The sequence below is a fragment of the Thunnus albacares genome, chromosome 14 (assembly GCF_914725855.1).
Source record: "Thunnus albacares chromosome 14, fThuAlb1.1, whole genome shotgun sequence".
Classification (NCBI taxonomy): Eukaryota; Metazoa; Chordata; class Actinopteri; order Scombriformes; family Scombridae; genus Thunnus; species Thunnus albacares.
In genome coordinates this window covers 27,311,100-27,325,094 of record NC_058119.1, presented here as the reverse complement: position 1 = coordinate 27,325,094, position 13,995 = coordinate 27,311,100, and the positions used below count along the sequence as shown (strand labels likewise).

Genomic DNA, 13,995 nt, shown 5'->3' with positions numbered 1-13,995 from the left:
GGCAATAAAGGGGCAGCTGTGACAGACAGATCTGTTTTTCATTCAAGCACAGTAGCTCATTAGAAAATACCAAATTGTCAAAAACGCCACATGAAGGCATGCTGATTTTGAGAAAGTGAACATCTGGGAAGTTAAAGCAAGTCTCCAGGAACAGTGCCAGGCTGTGAAGCCAATCTGACATACTATAGTGGCCAAATCGTGTAATTACTACTTCCCAGTCTGTCATGTGACGCACACTGGCTGAAAAGAAGCAGTTGTAAAATGGTGAATACATTTTTCTGAGTATTACAACCCCTGCTGAGCAACTTTTATAGGAATGAATGGACGCCATCTTAATACATACATGCCATCTTAATACATACATGTGTTAAAGTCAAAGTCAAGAAAGAAGTAAAAAAAAGAAGATCGTAGGCCGTAGGACAGTTTTGGCCAAGTGGCCGCTGTCGGTACTGCATGTCATGTGATTCCTATTTGCTAACAAGTTTTCCCATACACAACAATTACACAAACAACAGCTGGTCTCTTTTAACCATTCAGTATTTATCTCAGCTCTCTGTGCACTCTATACATCATTGCACTATTTGTATCCTGTTTACAGTTCACAGAAAGAGTTTCAGCTGTATATAGACATTCTTTGTGTGTCTTTCTGAAGATTGTTGTGTTGTGTGTAAGAACACTGAAAGAACAAACACACTGAAAGCGTCAGACACGCACGTTTTGAAGTACACCTATTGTTTTAAATGGCCAAACGAGCACCAAAAGCGTTATGAGGTGCATCAAACTGCCTTGATATCACTACTCCGACCTTGTCTCAATTTTGGAGGGTCAAATGAGGACCCAGTGACCGCAACTGTTTTTTCTGCAGCCGAAAAAGAAAGAGAGAGCATGAGCAACAGAGAGAGAGAGGCGGCGCAGCGGTGGTCGAGTAAAGACAACGAGCGGCAGTAGAGTGAATTGGAGAAATAAAACTTTATTTTTTGATTGTTTCATGGCGGTAATGTTCTAAAGCACAAATAAATAACCATCAAACACTCAACAGATGATTTACTGTGGAGTCAGACGCTCTTAGTTTTGTTTTCCTCCTCTGCATTTCTCCTTTCCATTCATTCATTACATCCTAACTCATGCAGCAGTAAATCCAAAGAACAACAGGACAAATGTGTGCTGTTCTGTGGTGTTGGCATTTCAAATCTGATGCCTGCAGTGCGCCATAGGAGCATCAAATGACATGCGTCAAATGAGGCGCGTCAGTTATCGCTTTCAGTGCTTTCGGGCCTTGAAAGCCACTAAACTGGAGGCAAATTCCTTACTTGGCCAATAAAGATGATTGTGATTCTGAAAATAATTAATACTTTTTTTATGAGCATCACAGACACTCAGTTTGTATTAATCTAGTAGCTTAACTCATAAAAAGGCAACAGACTGACACATTGATCCAACAAGTGCCCGATGAGGGGAGGCTTCTGTTTTTGGAGTAGCACCATGTAAGCATAAAATAAACTAAAATTAAGTTAGAACATTACATTTTGACACTGACCCCCATGATAAGACTAGGCCAGTTGATCAGATTATGTGCAACCCATCCACACACACACACACCTGTTGATAATCCGGCCTGGGGTCCAACCCAATTAGAGGACTAATAACTAATACAGCACAGACGATCAACATCTGATCTTTTTTACTGTCAAATATCAATAACTGCTGGTCTCAAAAATCCAGTATTGCTCAAGTTTAACACAGCACACTGAGAAGAAAAGCAATTCAACTCCCCGGGCTGCGACGTTTCAACAAAAGTATACAGATATAAAGAGAGAGAGAGAAAGAGAGAGAGAGAGAGAGGTAGAGACACAGCTGAAAAACGTTTTCTCACATCTGGTAGATAACCACAGCAACACATTTTTCTGTCTGTATCTGTGAGTGTGATATGAATGTTTGTTTTTACGTCTATTCTGTATCTGTTTAAGCGTGTGTGTGTTTTTATGATAACTAAGAACAAGACCCTATTTGTGATCTTACTTCCTGTTTGGCCTGAATCAAACAGTGACACTTGTCTACATGGCCCTGCTGCCCTGCTGTATGTGTGAGTGTGTGTGTGTTTGTGTGTGTGTGTGTGTGTGTGTGTGTGTGTGTAGTCGTGCCAGTGCCTTGCTTATCTGTCAGCCTTTGCTAATTGCCAGTGTTCTCCTCCATCCACTATTAATTAACATTTTCATAGACTTCTCCCCCTCCTGTTTTTTTGGTGAAAATTGAGCAAAAACAGCATTTTTTTTTTTACCCTCTAATGAGCACCAATTAAAAATGGGGGGGGGGGGGGGGGGGGGGGGGGGGGGGGGGATGGGGGGGGTAGATGCGTATGGCATGTACAGTAAGCAAGTCAACGAACCGACCAGCTGATGGAGTGTTGTGTTGCGCCGAATGAACGGTGTTAATAAGATTCAACACTTCAAGGGGAAGAGGGAGGAAAGAGAAGAGAGGCATAAGAAGGGACACAGAAACATGATGGGGGGGTATGGGTTGATGGTCTGGTGATGTATTAATTGACGACGGAGTGGATGATACTATTTGCTCTACTAGAGAGGAGGAGATCCTTAAGATGAATGCTTCCCAAAACCTCCAGCAGCCTCTGAGGAAAGCCAACTGACGTCTCACTTCACTTCATCACTTCCTTTTTCCAACTGTTTCACCTTGTTTTGACCTTTTTCTTCCAATTGCCCCTTTCCCCTTCATTTGCCCCTTTCTCCTCACTGTTTGTCCATCGCAGTCTTTCCAGGCGAAGTCTTGGGCTGCCTCTGCGCTAATTTGAATGTTACATAACCGTTCTGTTATGCTGCACTTGCAAAAACTCTTTCTAACATCAAATCATAATATTAATTAGTGCAAATGCAATTATTTGCAGCTTGAAATGTTTAATCTGAAACAATGACATTGGGATTTCCCTGAAGGAAATAGGGATTTCTCACAATCAGTGATGTTTTCTGGTGTTATTGATTATGTTATATTATGTGGAAATATAACATAATAGCAGTAGAACTTGAGTAAAGGTGAAAAACCGCATTGTTTCTCTCCCATTTGGCTTATTTCATATGACATTTTGGTCTAAATGGCCTTTATAAGGTATATGAACCGGCATCACACTAGATGCTTCGCAGATTTTTCAATCAGAGCAACAGAAATGAGGTCAACTGGTGCTTGAAACAGGCTACATCATCATTCATACAACAACTCCACTGTTTTAAAGTAAAATAACCAAGAAAAGACATTATGAGGTTTGTCATACCGAAATATGAAATAAACCAGGAGCAATACTGTTCAGACATAAAAGGTGTATTTACTGTATTTCTTCTGGCTTCAGTGTTTTTCTTCAACCAGCTGGCTGCTGAACAGCCCACATAACTCTCCAAAACATTTCATGTTCCTCCATCACTTCAAAACCCTCCTCAGACACCTCCACTCCTGCTGCATCTATCTATCCCACCATTCAGCCCTCATGTCTGCCTTCAATTTTCCTCCTTCCATCCATCTGTCTCTTCTCTCTGGATCAGACACGTGAACTTTTTTTTCCAGTTGCCTCAGATTGACTGACTGACTCTCATCTGTTAACCCTGCAGTCGTTCCCTGGGTGGCTGAGCGAGGTTTGTGTTTAAAAGATCTTGATTAATAGTGAATCTATAGCCACTTTTTCAACAGAAATCCCACAATAATGCTGTAAAAAAGACCCCTCATTATGCCAGCTTTGCTTTTTTACATTGAACCAAACAAAGCCGCCATAACGCCGCCCCCGTGTGTGCTTTTAGATATCACGCCAGCGCTCCAGAATCAGAGGCGTGACGTGTAACACAACAGCGTCGGCGTCTAGTGTTGACTGTCGCGCCACGCCGGCTCTCCCTTTTACAGAGACGTCTATTCAGCAATGTGACTACCTCCGCTGCTGGCTTAATGGCGGAACAACAATGCCCCCCCCCCCCCTCCCCATTCTATGTTTGTATGTTTTATACAGAACAGCGAGGCGGAATAACGGTGCAACATTCCCGATCGGAACAGGCTGTGTAAACAGGGCTTGTGATTCATTCTGGCAGGATCAGGACCTGGGTGCGGGAGGCTCACCCTAAACCTGTTATGATCAGGAAAGATCCAAAAACTGGTTGCATTTAATCTTCTTTTACTGTGAATGTATGCAAAATTTAACCAGGATAGCACATCTCTTTTTTGAAAGACTCCTGGTCAAAGCGACCTCTAAGAGAGCCAACGTTTACTAAAGGGAAGGAGAGGGAGGACAACGCACAGAAAAAACACTTTAAAAACACAGTTTGTGCTCTGAGATTAGTGAATGTCAAGACGTTTAAAGATCTTGTGAGGTCAAAGCCAGTCAGCATTTTAAGTCATTATGCTTGGCTAAATAAATGCTCTTAATAAAAGAACTTTTTCTTCTTCGTGGGCAGTTTTTTTTCATCTTCAAAAGCACTTTAAAGATCCCTGGACTTACGAATGTTAAGCTGCTTGAGCATTTGGCCTCAACGTTATTTTTATATCAAGAGTTTTACTCGACAGACACCTAATTATATCATTCACCAAACAACAGCTGACTTATATTGCCTCCTACCTGACTGGATATCACCGGTCAGCTGATTTTAAAACGATTAAAATAATGTACCATCAAATTCAGTTTCTGAAAGCATCTAAAGGTGAGAAATAGGTCATGCAGTTGCAGAATCAGGCTTTGTTTTACATGCATAAAACCTTGTTTAATTGTTTGTTGACGGGGTTAGACAGTTTAAAGCTCGTCATGTCATCACGCAAAAACTCCCCAGTGAAAACTCAGCTCACCTGACATACGCTGGCTTTGTGAAGCAAAACTGATCTACTATAGCATATAAAAAAGTGACATCTCGTCTTAATGAGTGGTAGATCATTGAAAACATATATATCTGGCATTTTGGGGATGAACGCCTCTGTTTCAAAGAGTTCACCGTAGAGAAAGTGATGCAGAATAACGTCTGCAGAATAAGAGGAAGTGTGTGCAGTGTGTGAGTGTGTGTTTTGGGCTTTAACATGCTATGAAACATGAATAAAAGAAGTTTTGAAGCTTCTCGCATACATGTGCACATATCTTTGAGTCTGTGTGTGTTGCTTCAGCCATTTCTCTGCGGGAGTCCCTACACACACACACACACACACATAAATGCATACAGTATATTGTCTATACCCTACTGCGCCCCTAGTGTCCGCAAGTACATCTGCTGAACTCCCCTTGCACTCCTGGCAGATGGCATTGTCTCTCAAACGCACACAAAACATGTGCACATACATCGACACACACACACACACACACACATACACTGTGTGCTCTGACAGGGCCCACACAAGGTTGGGGCCGGGGCCATCTGGAGGCCTGGTAGGGGGAACGAGGCCCACCCAGTGGCTCATGTTTCCGATTCTGCCTCAAATTGATTATCATGTCGCCTGTTTCCTCCAGTCCCGCTCCCCCCTCCCACCCCTCCACCCGCCGCCCCCACCTAATTTCAATTACCATGGGACACCACGGGGTCGGATTCTGACCTCACCCGCCTCGGTACCCCCTTACACCGCTCCTTCGAGTCTCCTCATCTTCTCTCATCTTCTCCTTCCTTTCCTCCTCTAAATCCTCCGGACTCTCCTCCCTCTCACCCGGTCCCCCAATTTCTGTTTGCCTCTCTGCTTTTCTTTTTTTTTTTTTTTTGCATTTCTGGATGTACTCCAATCATTACCTCCCTTCTTCCATCATCATCATCCATCTCTGAACTTCTCTCTTGTGGTTACCATCTCTCTTGTTTCTTCCTGTGTCTCTTTCCTCCCATCCGCCATCTGTCCTTTATTTTTTCTTTGGAGGAAAGTGAAGTCATTTAATGGCCACCAGTGGCCTTAAGATGCCTGTTCAAACCTCCAATGATCTTTGGCACGACCATTCAGATCATGTGAGCGATTAATTCTTAGAAGTGGCTGCTCTATAAAGCATTATTTCTGCAACTAGCTAGCTGGGGTTTTTTTTTTTTGAAGATTTGACAACCTTGTGTGATTTTGACCGACTTTGACTTACTTTACTTTTCTGGAAGAAAATAGACTTTTGTGTCATCAGTGATATTGTCTGCTGAGGTAGAGCCTGAACATGGCAGGTGACAGCACATCCATTAGACAGTTAACCTTGGAAGTTTAACTATTTTCTGTCTATTTTTTTATGTCTGTGTTGGAATAATGCGGTTACATTTCTAACTTGTTATAATAACGCAATTAATCCATATAATCTGATGGCAGTGAAATGGCCCAGATTACTGATACAACACCGCAAATTAATACCTGTGTGGGGTTTAACATGTGCCAAACACAATTATTGTCGCTGCATGTATTAGCCTATATTTAGCATTCAGGAAGATGTGCACACTTTATCTAATCTGAATCAGACATGGACTATCACATGTTTGCAGTGAACATTTATGCCTCATTGCATATTTATAAGTTTATTCTTTTTTTTTTTCTATTTATCCTTCTTCATTGCACATCTGCAATTTGGTTTTGGTTAGTATATCTATGGTTATCCAGTTGGAAACATGAAAATCCCCCAAATTTTCCCTTGGAAATCTGAAGTACTAGTTTTCAGAATGGAAAGTTGGTCAAGGAAGATGGAGGCATTAAAGAAAAGTTCAGGAGTAAAGATCATAATACTCTGGAGACCATGAATATCCAAACCAATTATAGTAAATGTGGCCTGTATTTTCTCAATATATCTTGGTTTAGACCAAAGTGTTGTATGGATGGAGTAACAATGACACCCAACTGACTGACCACCCGCCACCATCATCATAAAGCTACCAGCATGCTTAAAATAAGATGTAAATAATTCAGCTTGTATGCTTGCACATATATGCCCAAAAACAAAACAGTGAATAATTCAAGCCTGAAAGAAAAAAGCTCCAACATGTCATTGGTGTGACCATGTCCTTGCCATGAGCCTCACTACAGTTACAGTATGTCACTGTCCTATTTCAGATATAATGTCATACCATTGTCCCGGCAGTATTTGTCAACAAATACAACACTGTACTTTATCCAAGTACAGGATCAGTCCGAGGGTCAGCGAGGTTGGACATGGGAGCGTTTGACAGGTCACAGCTCTGCAGCAGTGGAAACAGTCAATGGCTGCATGCTGCGCCATTCTAACAGTGAATCACTGCCTCTTTGTTTGCTAAGTACAACAAATGTGCAGGAATTTGTCCTGTTGGCTTTGCTGCAAGGGATTACACACCAAACACTCTGACAGACACTATACAGCTACATAAAGCTACCATACAGTTATATAAATGGCTATAAATAAACATTTAGCATTCAGTTGTGTTATACTGTATGTTTTCAGGATGTGCTCTCAAACTGCAGTTATGCAGAGGATATGTAGTGCTTAGTCAAATGATCAATCATTTATTTATCAAGTAAAAATGCAAAACATTCTGTGGTTTTGGCTTCTGACACATAAGCAGCTCTGTTTTACATCCTTGTTAATTTAATATCTTTGGGTTTTGGGAGTTTAAAAAAAGAACTGCAGACTTCTGATGGGCATATTTGACAATCTTTTGACAATTTACAGCTCAAAAACAGATTAATCAAAAAGATAATCGATAGATTAAATTAACAATAATAATGACAATAATGAAAATGATTGCTATTTAGATCCTCAAAACTAGACATCCAGAAGTCTGCAAAGAAGACCTATTGGATATAAAATGTCATCACTTCATCATTTTATCCTATTAAACATTTTTGTGAATCTTTGTCATAATAAGCGTATGAATTCTTCAGTTATGGCCAAAAACGTGTTTTGTGAGGTAACAGTGACCTTGACCTTTGACCGCCAAATTCTACTTCATCCTTGAGTCCAGGGGGACGTTTTTTGTCAGATGTAATGAAATTCCCTCCACGCGTTCCAGAGATATCACGTTCATGAGAATGGGAGGGACGTGAGGTCACGGTGACCTTGACCTTTGACCGCCAAATTCTAATCAGTTCATCCTTGAGTCTAAGTGGATGTTTGTGCCAAATTTGAAGAAATTCCCTCAAGGCCTTCCTGAGATATCTCCTTCATGAGAATAGGATGGACATAAAAATGTGCTCACATTAGTAATATGAATGAAAAAGTAGGTTTAATGCTTCTTTTTAGTGAGTAGTATCTCATTTTGGAATGAAGTGTCATTTACTGCACAACTTCTGTAACCTGTATACAGCATGCGTTGTGCTATTAAAGTGTCAGCTCATCGTCTCAGTAAAGAAACAACACTTGTCTGTATATTGATGGCTGTTGTCTTGGCTCTTGATTTGAAAATGTGATGTTCTCTTTTGATTTTCCCGTAGAGCTTTTATAAATCATAAACCGAATTTGTCCTGTCCTTGTCTACACACGTCCTGATTATTCATTGTGTAAATTACTTTCCTTGCACCTCCTTCCCACTTTGAGAAATTACAGCACAGTCCGATTCAATAGAAAAATCTAACATAATAAACGAGGCCTGGGATCTCTTCTCTGCGAATCTGCTCTCTTCCCTCTCTCTCTGTTGATTATCAGTGGTGAGTTACACTGCTTTCCCCTTTAATGGGCTCCACGCTTGAAAGTGCAAGACACGCAGAAATTGAGAGAGTAGAGAGCTGTAGAGAGGAGAGAAGAGCTCAAGGTTTACTCATCTTTCTTTGCTCCTTTCTTTCTAAACTCTCCACCTCGTTCTTTCTTTCAGTGCTTCTCTGATTCTCTGTCAGCTTTCTTTCCTTCACTTTCTCTCTCTCTCTCTTTCTGTGTTGTTAATAATCTCTCTTTCCCTCCAAACACTGCCCCGGTGCAATAAAGCCACATGGCACTTGGTGCAGCAAATACCATAACTCAGAGTTCCTAGTAATTGATCCCTGTAGTGCAACAGTCTCTTTCTCCCTTTCCCTTTCCCTTCCTTCCATCTATATCTCTTCCTTTTCCATCACCTCTCGCTGTCTCTATCAGCTTTTTTCCTTCAATTCCATTGAATTTATTGAGCTTTATTGGCACAGACTCCAATAAAAGTCTGCCAAAGATAATTATTTCTGTGTCTCCGATTAGCCACTTTCCTTTTTCACTCTCCTGACATCACATCCCATTGCAGTGTTATACTTCTACCTCTGCCAACAAATCCCTTCACCTCATTTCATCCATCCTGTTTCACTAACATTTCAAGCCAGGCGTCGACAGAAGTGCTTACTTGAATACATAACACGCTTTCCGTACTTCATCAGCTCTTTCAGTTTCATACATTAAACTTTTTTTTTCGCCTGAAATTTAACTTTTGGCACAAATTATTGCTCATTCTCAAACCTGGGATTTTGAGTACTGGAACTGATGGAGGAGTGGAAATATAACCTTTCGGCAAATCCTACGTGCAAAAATGTTTCCCTCCTCTCAGCTCGGCTCTCGGTGCCTCTCTGTCCCATACGGCATCATATCTGCCCCCCTTTTGAACCCCTCCGGTCTACCTTGTAATATCAACAAGGTATTAGCGAGGTATTAACTTCAACACCTCTGGAGCTAGACGTTCCCTGCAGAGGTTTATCACCTGTTTGAAGCATGCATGCTGCGCTTGTTAGTGAGCTAACTAGCTAAAGAGTGAGCAAGCTAACCCACTACGGAGTGAGCTAGCAAGCTAACTAGCCACCAGCTTTCAACCGCTTAGTGTGAGACTCTTTCTTTTCACCAGGCATCCGTGCTCTTGATGCACTATGAGGACTGAGAGTAAACTTAGCTTGTTTGCTCATTAGTCTGTTAGCTTATTAGGCTCTGAGCAAATCAGATGATGTCAAACTGCCATTTAAGTATTTCACTCTTCACTGTGACAGAGGAGCAAAGAACAGAAAGAGAAAAACAGAGAGAGTCTAAATGTTGGGACAGAAGTCTGACATGATGTGAGTTCATGCTGTGTTTGAACCAGATGTAGTCTACTGCAGCACATTCAACGGACCAAAACTGAGAGACAGAGAGAAAGAAAAAAAAAAAAAAACTTTAGAGAGTAAAAGGAGAGAAATGTGGGAGGAAGAGAGGGAGAATCGCCTTGGCTCTCCACAGTGATGAATCTCTAGCGAGGCCTGTTTCATTACCCGTCTGCCAGGGTGGAGATCAGCCGGTAAGAGCAGGCCCTGTGGGGCTGCAGCAAGAAATATATGGCTCTTTAATAATCTCCACAAACACATTCCCGTACAGTATTGTATAGTACACCACTCCCACACTGCTCCCTGGCTGCCCGGAGCCTGGCCCCTGCATACTGTCTCCACTCCTACATTATGTCCTCTTTCTTCAAGTCTGTGACCACCAGCAGTCACCTGCAGCCAAGCAAGATTTCCATATACGTATATAGCATTAACGTTACTCACGATGTCTCTCTTGTGTGGGCTTACAAGTAAGGTTTACATTTTTTATCCTGCCACAAAATTCCACAATCAAACTTAGCATGATCGAGGCATATAGGCGTTGTTGTTGAGAAAGCTCTGCTGAAACAACACATTCACCTCCTTTGTTTATGAGCATGATCACACCTGTCACATTACACAAATTACCAACATGCAGGCGCATCTGGCTCAGCACTATCAGGAGGTAAATGCTTAGGAAGGAAACATGAGGCAAAACCTGCTGTTTTACCTGCTGACAGACGCTGTAAGTTAATCTGCAAGGTCTGTTTTCTCTTAATAATTATCTTACTTATGCTTTGAATGTCATTAAAAGAATCAATCAGCCAGTGCTACATTAAAACAATTAAAGGAATGACAAAAAAATAATATTTTACTGCAACATTACCACACTTAAAGAATGACAATACATACAAAAAAGCACCTCAGAGTCCTGGCGGATTTCCATCCCTAATATATACGTCCTCCAAAAAAAGGCTTGCTGCCTTTCACAATGTCTACAGACGGGTCGAGTGTTGGTTTCGTATCAATGTACATTGAACAAACACAGGGGAGATGTACCTTATCAATGCCTCCTGAGAACACTTTCATCCACTATTATCTGTTATATGCACTGGTGCTGTATGTATGTTTGTATACATTCTCCTCTAAATATCTGAATTTCCATATGTGCTCTTTTGCCTGTATTCTATTACCTGTGCTGCATCAGTCATGAGGAGTATAATGAACAAAATATCACTACAACCACTGAACTATGACAAAATTTCATTTCAAGGTAAAGGAAACATTGTCCGCTTAAGGTAAAAAACAAATAATAATAGTGAAGTAAATAAAATGTTTTACTGTTTATGGTCTGATTATCCTGAATAACCATCTATATGTTCTTGGGAAGACATGAAATTAAGTATTATTTGAATTTTTAACACTTTAATACTTAGAATATCCAATAAACTATAATAAACTGTAACTTTCTACATGGCTAGATATCACATGTAGGGTACGTGGGACAATACTGTTTATTTCTATTTTTATTTTGGTTGAACTAATTCTTAAAACATACTTGATGGTATCACAATGTTATTGTCTTTTGAGATAAATGATTATATTAGTCATAGGTTAGAAATTCTTGCCCTGACTTGGCTGATAGACATAACCGTCAACGTGCTGGAACCTGACCAATCATAGCTTAATGTCTTGTCGAGGTGGGTCAACTGTGTTTACCACCAATTATTGTAGAAGTTGTCAAACTTGAGAAAAAAAAAGTGTCACATCTGACACTTCATTCCACACTCCTCCTGTCTGTTGGGTTGAGCTGATGTCATGTTGTCTGATCCCTGAAATATAGCTATTAACCCAACTGTGAGTGCTAGCGCTGCTGATCCTAACCTTAAAGCTATACAACAAACTAAAATTTTATCCTCCAAACCACTATCTTCTGCTCTGTGGCCTCCAGCAATCTGTACTTCAAAGCTAATATGTCATCCCAACATCTTACTCCAGCTGCCACCCTCATATCTGGACAATACCCTTAGTACCCATTTCTTTCTTTTTAATATATCCAGCCATTCTGTCGACACCATCTTCTACCAGTGGTCCCCTGCTCAAACAGCCTGTCGCTGCTCCCCAACCTCCAATATCTCCCAGCCCTTCTGCCTTTTCTGTCCTCCACCTGCGGTCCCTCTCTGAACATCAAACAGTCCACTGTGGAGATGGATGTGGACATCTAACAACTGGATAGCCTGTTTACTCCTGTGTGAGTACAAGTTGCGGCACAAGCACATGGCGCATGAATGTATTCAGCAGCTCACCTCCAAGTCTGTCAGACTGATTTACAGTAGTGGCAGCGGTGTGCCAATGAATTTGTTACGCAGCTGGGAGCGGAGTGGAGCTGGGGGAGTAGTTATTGTTGGTCCATAATTAGTCCTGCTGGTGCCCTTTCAGGTGTGTATGTGTGAGAGAGTGAAGAAGAGATAGAGAGAGAGAGAAGAAAGAGATAGCGAGAGGAAGAAACAGCCAACAGGAGAGATGGAGGAGGGACATAGTCCCAAATATACAGTTAATTGTTGACACTGTAAGCACTTTACAGAGAAACTGAGAAAAGTTGTCTTTCAAACTGTCTAAAAACGTTCATCAGCACAAAATCAACACATTCTCCATCAATCCAGATCATAAACTTTCACTTTGAGAATGGCAAAGTCCCAGCTTTACTTCAATCAACCATCTTTCTTCCCTTTTCGAAACACTAAAACAGGCTAAAAATCTGTGCAGCTTTTCCCTTTTTGACAGCAGGAGGTGATGGCTGCTGAAAGCAATCTGGCGGCCCAGGACTTTCAGATCAATACTGAAGGACAGTAGTGTAGTCAGAGAGAGAGACTGCTGTCACAGTTGAGTATGGATGAATAGATCAGTGGGATTACCAGCAGTCAGATTTGACAACTAACTGCACTCTCTTTTTTAATCTCCCAGGCTGACAGAACTATCTTAACCTGAATGAAAAATAGGTAATACTTTATGGATTTGTCTCGGACGAGTCCGGCACAGAAGATTCACTCAAAGACAAAATGTACTAGAATAACAGAACAGCTGAGAGGTTATAGAGACCACCAGTGGATGTCAGGTAGTCTTTTAAATATTCGGGAACAGCTCTAGCCCTGAATCAATACTCAATTCAATACACAAAGCACAATCCACTTATTCGTATTGTGTAATATTAGTATGTCCCCTTAAGGGGTCTTATCTGCCTCACAAACAGGAGTACTTTGACAAGTTGTGAGTGGTTATTGGGAATTTTTTCCTCCTGCCAGCTGTCAATCATCAGACCCAGCTGCTGTCACTCTTTGTATGCGGACTAGATTTGATTCTGGCTGGCGGGGTCAAAGGGTATGTCAGAGTGTGGTCTTGGCTGTGTTATCTTTCTATTTCTAGTGTATAATTGTGGTTGGGGTTGTGGGTTGTGTGCTCTCACTGTGTATTTTTTACTTGTTTAAACAGTGAAATTGCAGTTATTCTGGATAAGCAAGAGTCACAAATCAAAATCATCCATCACGAACATCAAACTTTGCTCCACAAGCACAGTGATGCATCCATAACTTTTGTTAATCAGTAAAAAAAAAAAAGAAGGGACCAATTAAATAACACTTTCATGCCAACATGCAGACTTCCTGCTCTTCACAGAAATGAAAATGAACAAGTATTGATCTGGTTGATTTGGCATTTAGTCGTTTAGAGACAAGAGTTGAGTCAAGAACTCACCATGATACACAATCAACAGCTAAGAGCATTTCAGAGTATTTGGACAGACGCTGGCTTAACAAGCATCAGATTTCTGGTCAGAAACAGGGAATGACAGCCGCTGAGATGATAAGTTGCCACGAGTAGAAGACTGAGATTGCACCAGGCAGCTCCCAGATGTGATTATGGATCAAATAACAAGTCAAGAAGGTCAGTTTTTAGCTAATTGAGCGATTGAAATCCCTGGCAAATGGAGGTCCTTCATTACATTAATGCAATAATCATCTAAAAAATTCAATATTCCCATAAAGCATAACAGCTCAT

General features: G+C 41.1%; 1 protein-coding gene across 3 annotated transcripts in view; it reads right to left on the bottom strand.

Moving 5' to 3' along the window:
* The window catches only part of gfra1a (gdnf family receptor alpha 1a), a 103,986-nt gene that overhangs the window by 29,961 nt on the left and 60,030 nt on the right, over window positions 1-13,995 (bottom strand). The window lies entirely within an intron of this gene.